The following is a 17,390-nucleotide window of genomic DNA, read 5'->3' on the forward strand; positions in this document are numbered from 1 at the left end:
CAGGAACAGTCATAAGAAAATCACCACCGGCAATGTCTGTCATGGAAGCCTGAACCCCTTCCCAATCACCAGCGGAAGCCAATATCTCAACAACCAACACGGAAAAATCACCTCTGTTTCTCAGCCCAACTAAACACACTCAACGCCATCGTAGTGTTTTTTCTTAAAAAATCGTGGAATTTGAGGACGGGCAAGACAAAATTCGGAGAGAGGGGGGCTAAGAACTTACCACAAGAATTATTCAAGTCGGCGTTCCCGATGGCAAATGGGAAATCTCGGGATTTTCCGACACAGAGGTCCCAAGGTGGCCGCCATTCCAGTGTTGCCAATAGTCGAGCCGCACGGTAGTTGGCTTGTTCCCGACGGCGAACAACATCAAATCGGGGTTGAGGTTTCGAATAGGGCTGGCGTTCGTCGGAGTGCTTCCCGTTTTCGAACTTCCGGGTTTGGGATTTTTGTGCTTTCCTGCTCGCATCTATGTACACTCCCTGTCGATTTAATGACGAGCTCTTCCCAGCACCATTGTCATCGATAATACTGACCTTAGGATGCCTTTGCCGTCGGCGAACCGCAGCAACAGTGTTGACGCAGGAGGCATCTGGCCGAACGAAAACCTGCAAACCCACGATTTCGGCCCCTCTAGCCTGAAGTATGTCCTCTATTCCGGAGATTAATTTTGTGCTCTGGGCACGCAGCTCCTCCCGGATCGGTGATTTTAATTTTGTGCGCCATGTAGCTATTTCAATTTTGGAGGAACCTACTCAGATACCTATAGTTAAACACCTAATCAATATTACCCAAAAGATTGGTTTGGTAGGAGCGGAAGATATAAGTACTTAACCCAAGACCCTAACAAACATGCAATGCTCTACTATTTTCCTCTATTATAAAGAGAGGTTCATGTACTCTGATTATAAAAAGTTAATAAAATCAATAAAATATTTATGTTTTCCATAAATTCAATAGTCTCTTTGGATGAGACATTATTATTGAAGAAGTGGTGGCCTCAACATCCTATTTTCCTCTTTACCCATTAATCAGTTGTAATTTAGCAGCCTTTCTCCTACCATCCTTTATTTGACTCTCACATATCTTTGGGCCAACCTTTTGAGTGTTACTTTGGTTGGGAGTTTAAGTCCATTATGTATACATATGGGTGTTTTAAGTCCATTGAGACTTTTATATACCTGTGGGTCTTTTATCTTTGTCTTATGAATTATAGGCATTACCCACTTATCACCCATTTCTACCTGTGAGAGTCCATGCCAGGGTTGGGACACCGTGATGGATGAGCTTATTACTACATATATGTTACCCCCCTTAATTGACATTTATTACTCCTACCACTTGAGAGTCGTACTACCTATGGAGGGACATAGTGATGGAAGAATTTTATTACACTTCTAAGCATTGCGTATAGACCCACTACTTGCGAAAGGTAGGAGTGTGCCCTACATCCAACAAGGATTATGACTAGAGTATGGAGCGATGTCATTTGGCTTGGAGTTATTTTATGTTGTGGACTCGATAACAGAATGAGTAATCCAGAGGCGATGCGGATGAGTCGATAACTCAGTGGAGCAGTGAAGTACAAGAGGCAGTATATGTTCTTTTAAATTATTAATGACAAGTAGGAAGGCCACGAGGGCAGTCTTGTAATAAACAGTAACTCCATAGCTCAGGCCTTGGCTTTATTAGGCTATCGAGAGGGAATGAAAGATTAAGCAGAAAATTACCAAGGATCTGAGTTCTCCTCAACGAACCAGGGTCAGCGTTCCCCTGGAACCCAAGGTGCAAGCTTCCCTTTGATGAGCTTGATTATCCCTTCTCCCTTTGATTCCGCAGTCCGACTTCATCGTATATCCATCCTTTTCACGATTCGTTAATACCTCAATTAGCCATCATAGGTCGGCCAGGCAGAACAAGGAGACCAGGGTCTGATTCCGAATTGCAAGAAGACCTCTCCCTTCGTCGAATCACTCGGTCCATGGTCAGAGACCATAACATTTTACTCTCACTTATCTTATGCCAGTTTTGCCTCATAGAAGAGATCACCAATGTGAAGCGGAGTGTTGGAAGATATGGAGGACAACCATTTTTATGAGAAAATTCTATACATCATTTGCAGGAAGCTGGGACTTCATGATGTTCTCTCACCCCTAGCTTGTGGGAGCGTGTTGGAAGCTGGGCTCCATCCCACACGACCAAGGAAGACCTACATATCCAAGAGTGTTGGAAGATGGGCCCAAGCCCATAAGATATGGACCCACCACGATCACATAAGGTGGCATGATGAGTCATCACATGAGTAGGAATCCTTATCACATGAGTTGGAAGATTTAGGATGATTTGGAATCATTATCACATGAGTTGGAAGATTTGGCAAATCAACCTAGATTAATGTAATTGATTTATCTTCCATTAATTTATGTTGACTTGGATAATCATCATTGATGTAATTAGGTTAAAGTTTTAGGGTCATAATTGTAATACAATAGTTTGATTAATCTATAAATTGAACTTTAGGGGAAAGGTTAAGATATAAACCCATAACCTCTTCGTCCTCTTGTTTTTTTCCCAATGGGTGTCATTCTCTTTTTCTCCATGAGCTAAATCCATGGAGTCCTGGAAATCAATAGTGCCTTTTTCAAGAAAGGTTGGAAAAGTATATCTAGTAAAAATATTGCTCCATGCACCATTAGTGCCTCATGTTTCCAGAAAACTCTTTTCTTGTTGAAAATTCTTAACAACAAAATTTGTGGTAAGTCAATTTTCAATTAAATAGATTACTTTCTACAACTAGAAGACCTTATTAGCGCATTTTTTGAAGAAATGATGGAAAAGTATTTAAAGTAAAATGACATCTCTAGAGACCATTAGGCTTCATGTTTCCTTGAAACACTTTTCTTGGTGAAAATACTTACCTGGAAAACCCTTTTTTAGAAGAAAATTCTTACCAAGAAAATTTTGTGGTATGACAATTTTTTAGGAAACAAATTGCTTTCTACAACTATGAGGCCTTTTTAGTGTATTTTTTAAGGAAATGTTCCAAAAGTATTTCTAGTAAAACTATGTCTTCTGCGACCATTAGTACCTTATATTTCTTGGAAACATTTTTCTAGCTGAAAATTCTTTCAAGAAAATTTTGTGGTAAAACAATTATTGCAGAAACAAACTTCTTTCTACAACTACAAGGCCATGTTAGTGTTTTTTTCAGGAAACATAGGAAAATTTTATCTAGTAAAAATGTCTTTAAGGACCATTACTACCTCATGTTTCCTGTAAACACTTTTCCAGTTGAAAACTTTTACTAGGAAATTTTTTTTGGTTAGGAAGTTTTTGTTGAAACGAATTACATTCTACAACTATAAAATCTTGTCATTTGATTTGTTTAGGAAATGTGGGAAAAGTATTTCTTGTGAAAATACATCTCTAGGGACCATTAGAGCCTCATTTTTCCTAGAAACACTTTTCAAGCAAGAAATTCTTACCAGAAACTTTTTGTGGTGTGACAATTTTTGGTGAAACAAATTACTTCCACAAGAATAAGGCCTTGTTGTGTATTTTTTCCTGGAAATATTGGAAATGTATATCTAGTAAAAATACATCTTGAGGGACCATTAGTGCCTCTTGTTTAAAAAAAAAAACCTTTCCTTCTGAAAAATTCTTACCAGGAATATTTTGTGGAAGGCAATTTTTCTTGGAACAAATTTCTTTCTATAACACATATGTAGTGGCTTTTTTTAGAAAACATTGTAAAAATATTTCTAGCACAAATTGGTCTCCAGAGACCATTAGCTCGTCATCTTTCACTTTTCTTTCTGAAATATCTTACCCAAAAATTCTTTTGGTAATGTAATTTTTCTGAAACAAATTACTTTTTAAAATTATAAGACCTTGTTTGTGCATTTTTTCAAGAAACTTTCAAAAATTATTTCTAGTAAAAATACGTCTCAAGGGACTATTAGTGCCTCATGTTTCTTGGAAACACTTTTTTAGCTTAAAATTCATACCAGGAAAATTTTGTGGTAAGACAAAATTATTTGAGACAAATTACTTTTTACAACTATAAGTCCTTGTTAGTGCATTTTATTATCAGACATTGGAAAAGTGTATCTACTAAAAATTCGTGTCCAGGGATGAGTAGTGCTTCATGTTTCTTGGACGCACATTACTAGTTGAAAATTGTTTTCAGGAGAATTTAGTGGAAAGGAAATTTTGAGGAAATAAATTAATGTCTACAACTATAAGATCTTTTTAGTTTATTTTTTTAGGAAACATTTTTTAGGAAACATTTCAAAAACATTTATTTTAAAAATACGTCTCCAGGGACCAATAGTGTCTCATATTTCTTAGAAACACTATTCTAGCAGAAAATTCTTACCTGAAGGTTTTTTACAACTACTATAAGGCCTTGTTAGTGCATTTTAAAGGAAAGAAAAGTATTTCTAGTAAAAATATTTTCTAGGGGCCATTAGTGCCTCATGTTTCCTAGAAATAGTTTTCCATCTGAAAAATCTTACAAGGATAATTTTGGGGAAAGGAAAATTTTGCTGAAATAAATTACTTTCTATAACTATAAGGCATTTTTAGTGTGTTTTTTCAGAAAATGTTGGAAAAAAATTTCTAGAAAAATATGTCTCGAGGGAACATTAGTACCTGATGTTTCATGGAAACTAATTTCTAGCAAAAAATTCTTCTCAAGAAAATTTTGTTGTAAGGCAATTTTTTATTAAACAAATTGTTTTTAACAAATATAAGTCCTTGTTAGTGCAATTACTTTTCCATTAAATAGTGGAAATTTTTTTTTATTAAAAAGATGTTGCCAAGGACCATTAGAGCCTCATTTTTCCTGAGAACACTTTTCATACTGAAAATTATTACCTTAAATTTTTGTGTTGTGGCAAATATTGGTCATTGTAGAATTTTTGGAAAAGTGAAATACTTCATTGACTTATTACAATTAGAGTACAATAACCTCTATTTATAATAGAGGAAGGTAGTAGAGTCCAATTATAATAAAACTACCTTTGTCCCAATTACACCCAAACTCTAACACTTAAAGATAAGTCCTAACATAATTAAATAACTCAATATAGATAAAAGACAAACATAACTCAAACTAAAACTCTTCTTGGACGTGACCATAGGATAAAGATGCATTTGTGAGTCCTTGATCTTCCAACTTATGTGATAAGGATGTCAGCTTGTGGTAATCATGGTGGGTCCTACTTCTTATGGGGCTTGGGCCAATCTTGTGGGCCTTCTTTGGTCGTGTGGCCCATCTTATAATACTCTTAGATATGTGGGCCTTCCTTGGTCGTGTGGACTTGGGCCCTATATCTTGGGCCTTATCTTTCAACACTCCCTCTTAAGCTGGGGGTGAGAGAACATTAAGAACTCACAACTTACTGTAAATAATGTATAAAATCTTTTTGTATAAAATGGCAGTCCTCCAATCGTCCAACACTCACCCTCACGCTGGTGCTCTCTTCCATGAAACCCATCAGGACAATTCAAGGGAGTATAACATAAACGTAATGATAAGTTCCTCCGTCATGGTGTCCCAACCATTGATATTTGATATTTTTGATGGGGTATTAAGTTCCTCCGTCATGGAATTCCAACCATTGACACTTGATATTTTTAACGGGGTATTAAGTTGCTCCGTCATGGAATCCCAACCATTGACACTTGATATTTTGACGAGGTATTAAGTTCCACCATCATGGAATCCCAACCATTGATATATTTTATATTTTTTATGGGGACAAATAAATAATGGTATGAGGAAAGATACCGAGGCCACCTCTTCTTAAATAATAATGTCTTATCCAAATGGACATAATAGCAGCAACTGTAATGTAACACAACCATCTTCTAACACATATAACACGAACCAAAATAATAAACCTCGTAGAAGGACCCATGAAATAATCATAATCCGATATAAATATTTTTTCTTAGATGTAGAAGCTTCATCTTTTGTGCTCCCTCTTTCTTGAATATTTTTGTCACATAAACTTATCCACAACATAAGGAATAAAATACCTCTTTCTTCTAATTCTTCTACTTCTCCCCCTCAAGCAGGGAAGTAATGACAATGATCCAAACTTGAACCAAATATCATAGATGTAGAAATAAACCCAAATAATAGAGATGTATAAATAAGCCATCAAACCAGGGAGAACTGAGATATTTTCCTGATATATCAACTCAAAAAGTGTCGTAAAACAATTGGCATAAATTCGGATTTTGGAATACCACAGAATACTAGCATGACCTTTCATTCTTCTAATGCGAATATTTATTTAAATATATATCAGATTGACATGAAATTTTATCTTTCTGAAACTATACTTAAATACCTTTCATCCAAGTATAACTTCTCTTCATAAAATATAATTATCAGAAGATAAAATAATCTGATAGATTTCGGTCTCTTTCATCTGGCCGATCTAAGTACTGTTTCTCCTTTTTTTCCAGAATGACCATTGACTATTCCAAAATCAATATCTCCCTACAAAAAAATCATACCGAGAATTGGTTAAATATTTAAGAAAATAGACTTACATATGTTTCTTTTTATATATAATTCTCACTATAAAGTCTCTTTATTGATAGCAAAAAATACCTCGAAAGTTGAACCTTTTTGTTGCTGCTCTAACCTCTTGTTCAATCTAACCTTTGCTGCTTCCAATATCGATTTCTCTTTGTAGATAACTCAGATAAAAAAATAGTTGAATAGTTAACAAAATAGACTTACAGATATTTCTCCTTATAAATTTTAGTTCTTGATAACAAAAAATACCTCAAAATTTGAAGCTTTCTGCAGCTGCTCGAACCTTTTTGCAATCTGACCTTTGCACATTCAAATATCCATATTCTCTGTAGATAACTCCGATTGGAACAATTCATTTTTTCTTAGAAAGTAGAATCAAATATCTTTCCGTCAATATATATGTTTCAATATGAAAAGCTCATTATAGAGGTAAAAATTCAAATAAATCTATAGGTGGAGGGACTGAAAAAAATAACTACGAAGCTAGACTTAGAGTTTAGGGTTTAGGGAAAATGATCACATTATCGACGTGGGTTGACCAAGTCAACTCACAAAACTTGGCTCTGATATCATGTTGAATTGATGAAAAAGTGAAATACTTCATTGACTTATTATAATTAGAGTAAATGAACCTCTATTTATAATAGAGGAAGGTAGTAGAGTCCAATTACCATAAAACTACCTTTGTCCCAATTACACCCAAACTCTAACACTTAAAGATAAGTCCTAGTATAATTACATAACTCAATATAGATAAAAGATAAACATAACTCAAGCTAAAACTCTTCTAGGACGTGACCATAGGATAAAGATGCATTTGTGAGTCTTTCTTGATCTTCCAACTTATGTGATAAGGATGCCAACTTGTCGTAATCATGGGGGGTCCTACTTCTTATGGGCTTGGACCCATCTTGTGGGCCTTCCTTGGTCGTGTGGGTTTGGGCCCTATCTTTCAACAGTGAAACAATTTACTTTCTACAACCATAAGTCCTTGTTAGTGCATTTTTTTTCAGTAAACATTTGAAATGTATATCCAGTAAAAATACATCTCGAGGGACCATTAGTTCCTCATGTTTCAACAAAAAACATTTACATCTAAAAATTCTTAGGAGGAAAATTTTGTGTAAGGCAATTTTTCATGGAACAAATTTGATTCTACAACTATAACATGTTGGTAGTTGCTTTTTTAAGGAAATATTGGAAAAGTATTTCTTGTACAAATTTTTCTCCATGGACCATTAGTGCCTCATTTCTTCTAAGAAACACTTTTCTCGATGAAAAATCAAACTCAAAATTTTTTTGGTATGGTAATTTCTCCTAAAACAAATTACTTTGTACAACTATAAGACCATGTTTGTACATTTTTCCAATAAACTTTGGAAACTTATTTCTAGTAAAAATACGTCTCGAGGGACCATTAGTTCCTCATGTTTCCTGGAAGCATTGTTTTAGCTTAAAATTCTTGCCAGGAAAATTTTGTGGTTAGCCAATTTTTGTTTAAACAAATTACTTTTTACAACTATAAGGCCTTGTTAGTGCATTTTTTCATGAAACGTTGGAAAGTTATTTCAAATAAAAATGCGTCTCCATGGACCAATTGTGCATCTTGTCTTTGGAAAGACTTTTTTAGCAGAAAAGTTTTACCAAAAAATTTTCAGGTATGGCAATTTCTCCAGAGACGATTAGTTCCTCATGTTTCCAGGAAACCCTTTTCTTGTTGAAAGTTCTTAACAACAAAATTTGTGGAAGTCAATTTTCGGTTAAACAAATTGCTTTCTACAACTATAAGGCCTTATTAGTGTATTTTTTGAAGACATGATGGGAAATTATTTCAAGTAAAATGACATTTCTATAGACCTTAGGTCTCATGTTTCCTGGAAACACTTTTCTTGGTGAAAATACTTACCTAGAAACTTTTGCAGTAAGATGATTTTTTCTTAAACAAATTACTTTCTACAACTATAAGGCATTCTTAGTGCCTTTTTTCAAGAAACGATGCAAAAGTATTTCTAGTAAAAATACATCTCTAGGGGCATAATGTCTCATATTTCTTTGAAACACTTTCCTAGTAGAAAATTCATACAAGGAAAATTTTGTGGTATGACATTTGTTTTAGTAAACAAATCACTTTCTACAACAATGAGGCCTTTTTAGTGCATTTTTTAGGAAACGTTCCAAAAGTATTTCAAGTAAAACTGTCTCTAGTGACCATTTTTCTAGTTGAAAATTCTTACTTGAAAGATTTTGTGGTAAGGCAAATTATAGAAAAAAAAACTATTTTCAACAACTACAAGGCCATGTTAGTGCCATTTTCAAAAAACATTGGAAAATTTTATCTAGTAAAAATACTTCTCCAAGGACCATTAGTGCCTCATATTTCCTACAAACACTTTTCTAGCTGAAAATGTTTCCAGGAAAAAAATTTGTGGTTAGGCAATTTTTGTTGAAACAAATTACTTTCTACAACTATAAAAACTTGTTAGTGCATTTTTTCAAGAAATGTTGGAAAAGTATTTCTAGTAAAAAATACGTCTCTAGGGACCATTAGAGCTTTATTATCAGAAGACATTGGAAAGGTATTTCTTTTAAAAAAAGTCTCCAGGGATGATTAGTGCCTTATGTTTATTGGAAACACTTTACTAGCTGAAAATTGTTACAAGGAGAATTTTGTGGAAAGGAATTTTTTAGGGAAAAAATTAATTTCTACAACTAGAAGGTCTTTTTAGTGCATATTTTAGGAAACATTCTAAAAGTATTTATTTGAAAAATATTTCTCCTGGGACCATTACTACCTCATGTTTTCTAAAAACACTTTACTAGAGGAAAATTCTTACCTATAATTTTTTTTTACTACAACTATAAGGCGTTGTTAGAACTTTTTTAAGGAAAGTTTGGAAAAGAATTTCTAGTAAAAATACTTTCCTAGGGACCATTTGTGCCGCTTGTTTTCTGAAAATACTTTTCCAACTGAAAATTCTTAGCAGGATAATTTTGTAGAAAGGCAAATTTTACTGATAGAAATTACTTTTGACAACTATAAGGGCTTCTTAGTGTATTTTTTTTAGGAAATGTAGGAAAAATATTTCTTAAAAAATACGTCTCCATGGAACATTAGTGCCTGAAGTTTCATTGAAACTATTTTCTTGCCAAAAATTCTTAAGAACAAAATTTTGTTGTAAGGCAATTTTAATTGAAACAAAATACTATGTACAACTATAAGGCCTTGTTAGTGCATTTTTTTTTCAGGAAATGTTAGAAAAGTTTTTCTAGTAAAAAGATGTCACTAGGGACCATTAGAGCCTCATTTTTTCCAGAACCACTTTTCATGCTGAAAATTCTTTCCAGAAATTTTTTGTGTTGTAGCAATTTTTGGTGATACGAATTATTTTTGACAACAATAAGGCCTTGTTAGAGCATTTTTTTCAGGAAACATTGGAAATTTATATCTAGTAAAAATACTTCTCTAAGGACCATTAGTGCCTCATATTTTCAGGAAAAACCTTTCCATGTGAAAATTCTTACGAGGAAAATTTTTTGTAAGGCAATTTTTCTTGGAACAAATTTCTTTCTACAGCTATGACACATTGATAGTTGCTTTTTTTAGGCAATGTTGAAAACTATTTCAAGTAAAAATTTGTCTTCAGGGACCATTAGCGCCTCATATTTTTCTTGGAAACACTTTTCCTGTTGAAAACTCTTTCCAGAAATTTTTTTAGGTAAGGTAATATTTTCTATAACAAATTACTTTGTACAACTATTAGGCCTTGTTTGAGAATTTTTTCAAAAAAAGTTCAAAAAATATTTCCAGTAAAAATACATCTCGAGTGATCATTTAGTTCTGCATGTTTCCTGGAAACACTTTTTAGCTTAAAATGCTAACTTGAAAAATTTTGTGGGAAGGCAATTTTTGTTGAAAAAAATTACTTTTTATAACAATAAAGCCATGTTTGTGTATTTTTTTCAAGAAATTTGGGAAAGTTATTTCGTGTAAAAATACGTCTCCAGGGACCAATAATGCCTCATGTTTCTTGTAAACACTTTTTTAGCTGAAAAGTTTTACCAGAAAATTTTCAGGTATGACAATTTTTCCGAACCAAATTACTTTCTCCAAGTACAAGGTCATGTTAGTGCCTTTTTAAGGAAAGTTTGGAAAAATATATCTAGTAAAAATACTTCTCCAGGGACCATTAGTGCCTCATGTTTTTTGGAAACTCTTTTCTAGTTGAAAATTCTTAACAACAAAATTTGTGGTATGCCAATTTTCAATTAAACAAATTACTTTTTACAACTATAAGACCCTATTAATGCATTTTTTGAAGAAATGATGGAAAAGTATTTCAAGTAAAATGACATATCTAGAGATCATTAGGCCTCATGTTTCTTGGAAACACTTTTCTCGGTGAAAATACTTACCTGGAAACTTTTGTGGAAGACTTTTTTTGCTTAAACAAATTACCCTCTTAGTGCCTTTTTTCAGGAAACAATGGAAAATTGTTTCTAGTAAAAATACATCTCCAGAGGCCATTAATGCCTCATGTTTCTTATAAACACTTTTCTAGAAGAAAATTCTTACCAGGAAAACTTTGTGGTATGACATTTTTTGAGGAAAAAAATTACTTTCTAAAACTATGATGCCTTTTTATTGCACTTTTCTTAGGAAACATTCCAAAAGTATTTCTAGAAAAATAAGTCTCTAGGGACCATTATTGTCTCTTGTTTCTTGGAAGCATTTTTCTAGCTAAAAAATCTTACCAAAATTTTTTTTTGTAAGGTAATTTTTGCAGAAACAAACTACTTTCTACAACTACAAGGCTATTTTAGTGCCTTTTTCAGGAAACATTGTAAAAATTTATCTAGAAAAAATACATCTCCAAGGACCATTAGTGTCATAAGTTTCCTGCGAAAAATATTTCTAATTGAAAATTTTGCGTTGGAAATTTTTTTGTGGTTAGACAATTTTTTTTTAAACAAATTAGTTTCTACAACTATAAAACCTTGTCAATGCATTTTTTTAGGAAATGTTGGAAAAATATTTCTAGTAATAATACGTCTCCAGGGACCATTTGAGCCTCATTTTTCCTGGAAACACTTCTCAAGTTGAAAATTCTTACTAGAAAGTTTTTGTGAAGAAAATTACTTTCCAAAACTATAAGGCCTTGTTGTGCATTTTATTCAGGAAACATTGGAAATGTATATCTAGTAAGTGTCTGATGTTTCCAGGAAAAACCTTTCCTTATGAAAATTCTTACCAGGAAAATTTTGTGTAAGGCAATTTTTCTTGGAACAAATTTCTTTCTACAACTATAATAGGTTGGTAATGGAATTTTTAGGAAACATTGGAAAAATATTTTTATTACAGATTTGTCTATAGGGACCATTAGTGCTGCATTTTTCCTAGAAACACTTTTTTTCAAGAAAATTCTTACCCGAAATGTTTTTGGTAAGGTAGTTTTTTTGAAACAAATTACTTTCTACAACTATTAGGCTTTGTTTGTGATTTTTTTCAAGAAATGTTGGAAAATTATTTATTGTAAACATACATCTTGAGGGACCATTAGAGCCTCATGTTTCCTGGAAACACCTTTTTAGCTTAAAATTTTAACAAGGAAGTTTTTTTGGTAAGACAATTTTTGTTGAGTCAAATTACTTTTTACAACTCTAAGGCCTTGTTTGTACATTTTATCAGGAGATGTCGGAAAAGTATTTCTATTAAAAAAATGCCTCCAGGGACAATTAGTGCCTTATGTTTCTTGGAAGCACTTTACTAGCTGAAAGTTGTTACCAGGAGCATTTTGTGGAAAAGAAAATTTTGAGGAAACAAATTACTTTCTAAAAATATATGGTCTTTTTAGTGCATTTTTTCAGCAAATGTTCTAAAAGTATTTATTTTAAAAATACATCTACAGGGACCATTAATTCTTCTTGTTTCCTAGAAACACTTATTTAGTGGAAAATTCTTAGTTGAAACATTTTTTTTGCTACAACTATATGGCCTTGTTTGTGCATTTTTAAGGAAAGGTTATAAAAGTATTATAGTAAAAATACTTTCCTAGGGACCATTAGAGCCTCATGTTTCCTGGAAATTTTGGAAAATATTTAAACTAAAAATACCTTTCCAAGGACCATTAGTGCCTCTTGTTTCTTTGAAAAACTTTTCTCGTTGAAAATTCTTACTAGGAAAATTTTGGGGAAAGGCAATTTTTTTCTGGAAAAAAATACTTTATACAACTATAAGGTGTTGTTTGTTCTTGTTTTTAGGAAACATAAAAGTAATTCTTGTAAAAATATGTATTGGGTGACCATTTATGCTATATGTTTACTAGAAAAACTTTTTCTGTTGAGAGCTCTTACCAGGAAAATTACTTTTTATTGAAGCAAATTACTTTCTATAACTACAAGACCTTGTTAGTGCCTTCTTTGAAGAAACGTTGGAAAAATATGTCTGGTAAAAATACGTCTCCTGCAACCAATAGTGCCTTATGTTTATTATAAACACTTATCTAGTTGAAAATTATTACAGGGAAAATTGTGGTGAGGAAATTTTTGCTGAAACAAATTACTTTCTACAACTATAAGGCCAGGGCATTTTCTAGAAAATGTTGGACAAATATTTCTATTAAAAAATATATGTAGGGACCGTTAGTGCTTAATGTTTCCGAGAAACATTTTTCCAGGTGAAAACTCTTGCCAGGAAATTTTTTGCGTAAGGTTATTCTGTTGAAGCAAATTACTTTCTAGAACTACAAGGCCTTGTTAGTGTCTTTTTTTTTTCCAGGAAATGTCAAAAAAGTATTTCTAGTAAAAATACATCTATAGGGACCATTCTTACCTCATGTTTCGAGGAGACACTTTTCTAGCTGCAAATTCTTAGCCAGAAAATTTTTTGGTAAGGAGTTTTTTGCTAAAACATATTAATTTCTACGACTATAAGACTTTGTTTCTGAATTTTTAAGGAAACATTGGAAAAGTATTTCTAGTGAAAATACGTCTCTAATGACAATTAGTGCCTCATGATGCCTAGAAACACTTTTCCTGCTAAAACTTCTAACTTGGAAAATTTTCTGGTGAGGAAATTTTTCTAAAACAAATTTCTTTCTACAACTAAGCGACCTTATTTGGAAAAAATTTTCCAATTTTGTTTTCGGGAAATATTGATAATTTTTTTCTAGTAAAGTATGTATCCTATCAATACTTTTCCTGATGAAAATTCATAAGTTGCTAAAACAAATTACTTTTTACAACTATAAGGCCTTGTTAGAGCTTTTGTTTTTTAGAAAATGGCAGAAATTATTTTTGTATAACTATGTCTCCAATAACCATTAGTGCCTCATGATCCCTAAAAAAATTCTCGTTCAAAGTTCTAACCAAGAAAATTTTGTGGTGAGGCAATTTTTGTTAAAATAAATTACTTTCTATAACTATATGGCCTTGTAATTGCATCTTTTCAAGAAACAATGGAAAAATGTTTCTAGTTAAAATTTCTAACCTAGGGCCATTTGTGCCAGATGTTTCCTAGAAACACTTTTTTTGCTAAAAACTTTTACCTGGAAATTTTTTTGTTAAGGCAATTTTTGTTGAGACAAATTAATTGCTACAAGTATAAGGCCATATAAGTGCCTTTTTCTGAAAATATTTGAATTTTTTCTAGTAAAAATACATCTCTAGCGACCATTAGCAGCCCATGTTTCCTTGAATCACTTTTCTAGATAAAATTTCTTACTAGGAAAATTGTGTTTATCCAAATTTTGCTTCAACCAATTACTTTCTACAACTATAAGGCATTGTTAGTGCCTTTTATTAGGAACCGTTGCAAAAAACATTTCTAATAAAAATACGTTTCAGTGGACCATTAGTGCCTCATGTTTCTTGGAAACACTTTTCTAGTTGAATATCCTTACTTGGAAAATTTTGGGGGAAGGTAGTTTTTGTTGAAACAAATTAATTTCTGTAACTATAAGGCCTTAGTAGTTTACTTTTTCAAGAAATGTTGGAAAAATATTTCTAGTAAAAATATGTATCCAAGGATGATTTGTTCCTAATGTTTGCTAGAAACAATTTTCCAGCCGAAAAGTCTTACAAAGAAAATTTTGTTATAAGGCATTGTTTTGCAGAAGAAAATTATTACTTTCTACAACTACAAGACCTTGCTAGTGCCTTTTTTCAGGAAACGTCTGAAAAATATTTCTGGTAAAAATACATCTCCAGCGGCCATTAGTGCCTCATCTTCCCTTGAAACTCTTTTCTAGTTGAAAATCTTTGCCAACAAAACTTTCTGGTGAGGCAATTTACTTTATACAACTATACGGCTTAGTTAGTGCATTTTTTTCTAGAAACATTGGAAAAGTATTTATAGTGAAAATACATCTCCAAGGAGTTTACTGCCTTATGTTTCTTGGAAATACTTTTCTTGCTGAAAATTCTTACTAGGAAAGTTTTGTGTTGTTGTAATTTTTGCTAAAACAAATTACATTTTACAACTAAAAGGCCTTGTTTGTACATTTTTTTAGGAAACGTTGGAAAACTATTTCTAGTAAAATATGCATACAGGGATCTTACCAAGTAAAATTTGCGGTATGGAAATAATTGTTGATTTTTTTTTTTACAACAACAAGGCCTTGTTTGTGCCATTTTTGTAGGACACTTCGAAAAAGTACTTTTAGTAAATATACATGTCCAGCAGCCATTAGTTCCTCTTGTTCCCTAGAAACAATTTTCTAATTGAAAATTCTAACTGGGAAAATTTTGTGGTAAGGAAATTTTTGGCTAAAGCAAATTACTTTTTATAACTATAAGGCCTTGTTATTGCATTTCGTCAGGAAAAGTTTGAAAAGTAATTCAAGTAAAACTATGTATCTAGGGACCGTTAGTGCATGATGCTTCCTATAAACATTGTTCCTACTGAAAACTTTCACCTGGAAAATTTTTTGGTAAGACAATTTTGGTTGAAACAAATTACTCTCTAAAACTATAGGGCCTTGTTAGTACCTTTTTACTAGAATTGTTGGAAAAATATTTCAAGTAATAATATGTCTCCAGTGACCATTAATACCTCATGTTTCCTAGAAACAATTTTCTAGCTAAATATTCTTAACATGAAAATTTTGTGTCAAGTAATTTTTGCTAAAACAAATTACTTTCTATGACTATAAGACACTATTAGAGCCTTTTTAAGGAAACGTTGAAAAGTATTTCTAGTAAAAATACGTCACCAGCGACCATTAGAGCTTCATGTTTCTTGAAAATTCTTTTCAAGTTCAAATTCTTACCAAAAATGTTTTGGGGTAAGGCAATTTTTACCGAAACAAATTACTTTCTACAACTATAAGGCACTGTTAGTGACTTTTTCAGCAAATGTTAAAAAATATTTTTAGTAAAAATACATCTCCAGGGACCATTAGAGCTTTATGTCTCTTGGAAACTCTTTTGAAGTTGAAAATTCTTTTCAGGAAAATTTTGGGGTAAGGCAATTTTTGCTAAAACAAATTACTTTCTACAACTAAAAGGACGTGTTACTACATTTTTGTCAGGAAACATTGGAAAAGTATTTCATCTAAAAATATGGATCCAAGGACCATTAGTGCTTGATGTTCCAAAGAAGCACTTTTCCACAAAAAAAATCTTCCATGGAAAATTTTGTGGTAAGACAATTTTTGCAGTAACAAATTAATTTTGACAACTAAAAGGACTTGTTAAAGCATTTTTTCAGGAATCGTTAGTAAAAATCTGTTACCACGGACCATTAGGGCCTAATGTTTCCTCGAAATACTTTTCTAGCTGTAAATTTCAACAAAGATATTTTTTTGGTAAAACAATTTTTCTTGAAACAAATTACTTTCTACAACTTTAAGGCATAGTTAGTGAAATTTTTGAGAAAGCTTTGGAAAAGTATTTCTAGTAAAAATATGTCTCCAATGACCATTAATGTTGCTTCTTTCTTGGAAACACTATTCTAGATGAAAATTCTTGCTAGCAAATTTTGTGGTAAGGTAATTTTTGCTGAAACAAAGTACTTTCAACAACTATACGGCCTTCTTATTACCATTTTTTTCGAAATGAAAAAAAATATTTATAGTAATAATGCATCTCCATCGACCATTAGTGCCTCATTTTTCCTAGTAATACTTTATAGTAGAAAAGTTTTACATAAAAATTTTGTTTCAAGGAATTTTTTCTAAAACAAATTACTTTCTTCAACTATAAGGCATTGTTAGTGGCTTTTATCAGGAAACATTGGTAAAATATTTCAAGTAAAAATATATCTCGTGGGACAATTAGGGCTTCAACTTCCTTTGAAACACTTATCTTTTTTAAAATTCTTACAAGGAAAGTTTTAGGGTAAGCCATTTTTTGCTGAAACAAATTACATTCAACAACTAAAAGGGCTTGTTAGTACATTTTTTAAGGAATTGTTGGAAAAGTTTTTCTAGTAAAAAAGTGGATCCAGAGACCATTAGTGCCTCATATTTCCTCCAATCACTTTTCTATCTGAAAATTCTTATCATGAAATTTTTGTGTCAAGACATTTTTTGCTAAAAAGTTTACTTTCTTGAACTATTAGGCATTGTTAGTGCCTTTTTTAAGGACTTGTTGGAAAATATTTCAAGAAAATTACTTTCTACAATTTTAATACCTTGGAAACACTTGGAAACACTTGGAAACACTTTTCTAGTTGAAAATTCATTCCAAGGAAATTTTGGGGTAAGGCTATTTTTATTGAATCAAATTACTTTCTACAACTATAAGGCCTTGTTACTCCACTTTTTTTAGGAAATGAAGGAAAAATGTTTCTAGTTAAAAAACGTCTCGAATGACCATTAGTGCCTCATGT

Source organism: Aristolochia californica, unplaced genomic scaffold (genome assembly GCF_029961685.1).
Source record: "Aristolochia californica isolate CCGP_79_NKW_82.1479 unplaced genomic scaffold, dmAriCali1.0.hap1 SCAF_3, whole genome shotgun sequence".
NCBI lineage: Eukaryota > Viridiplantae > Streptophyta > Magnoliopsida > Piperales > Aristolochiaceae > Aristolochia > Aristolochia californica.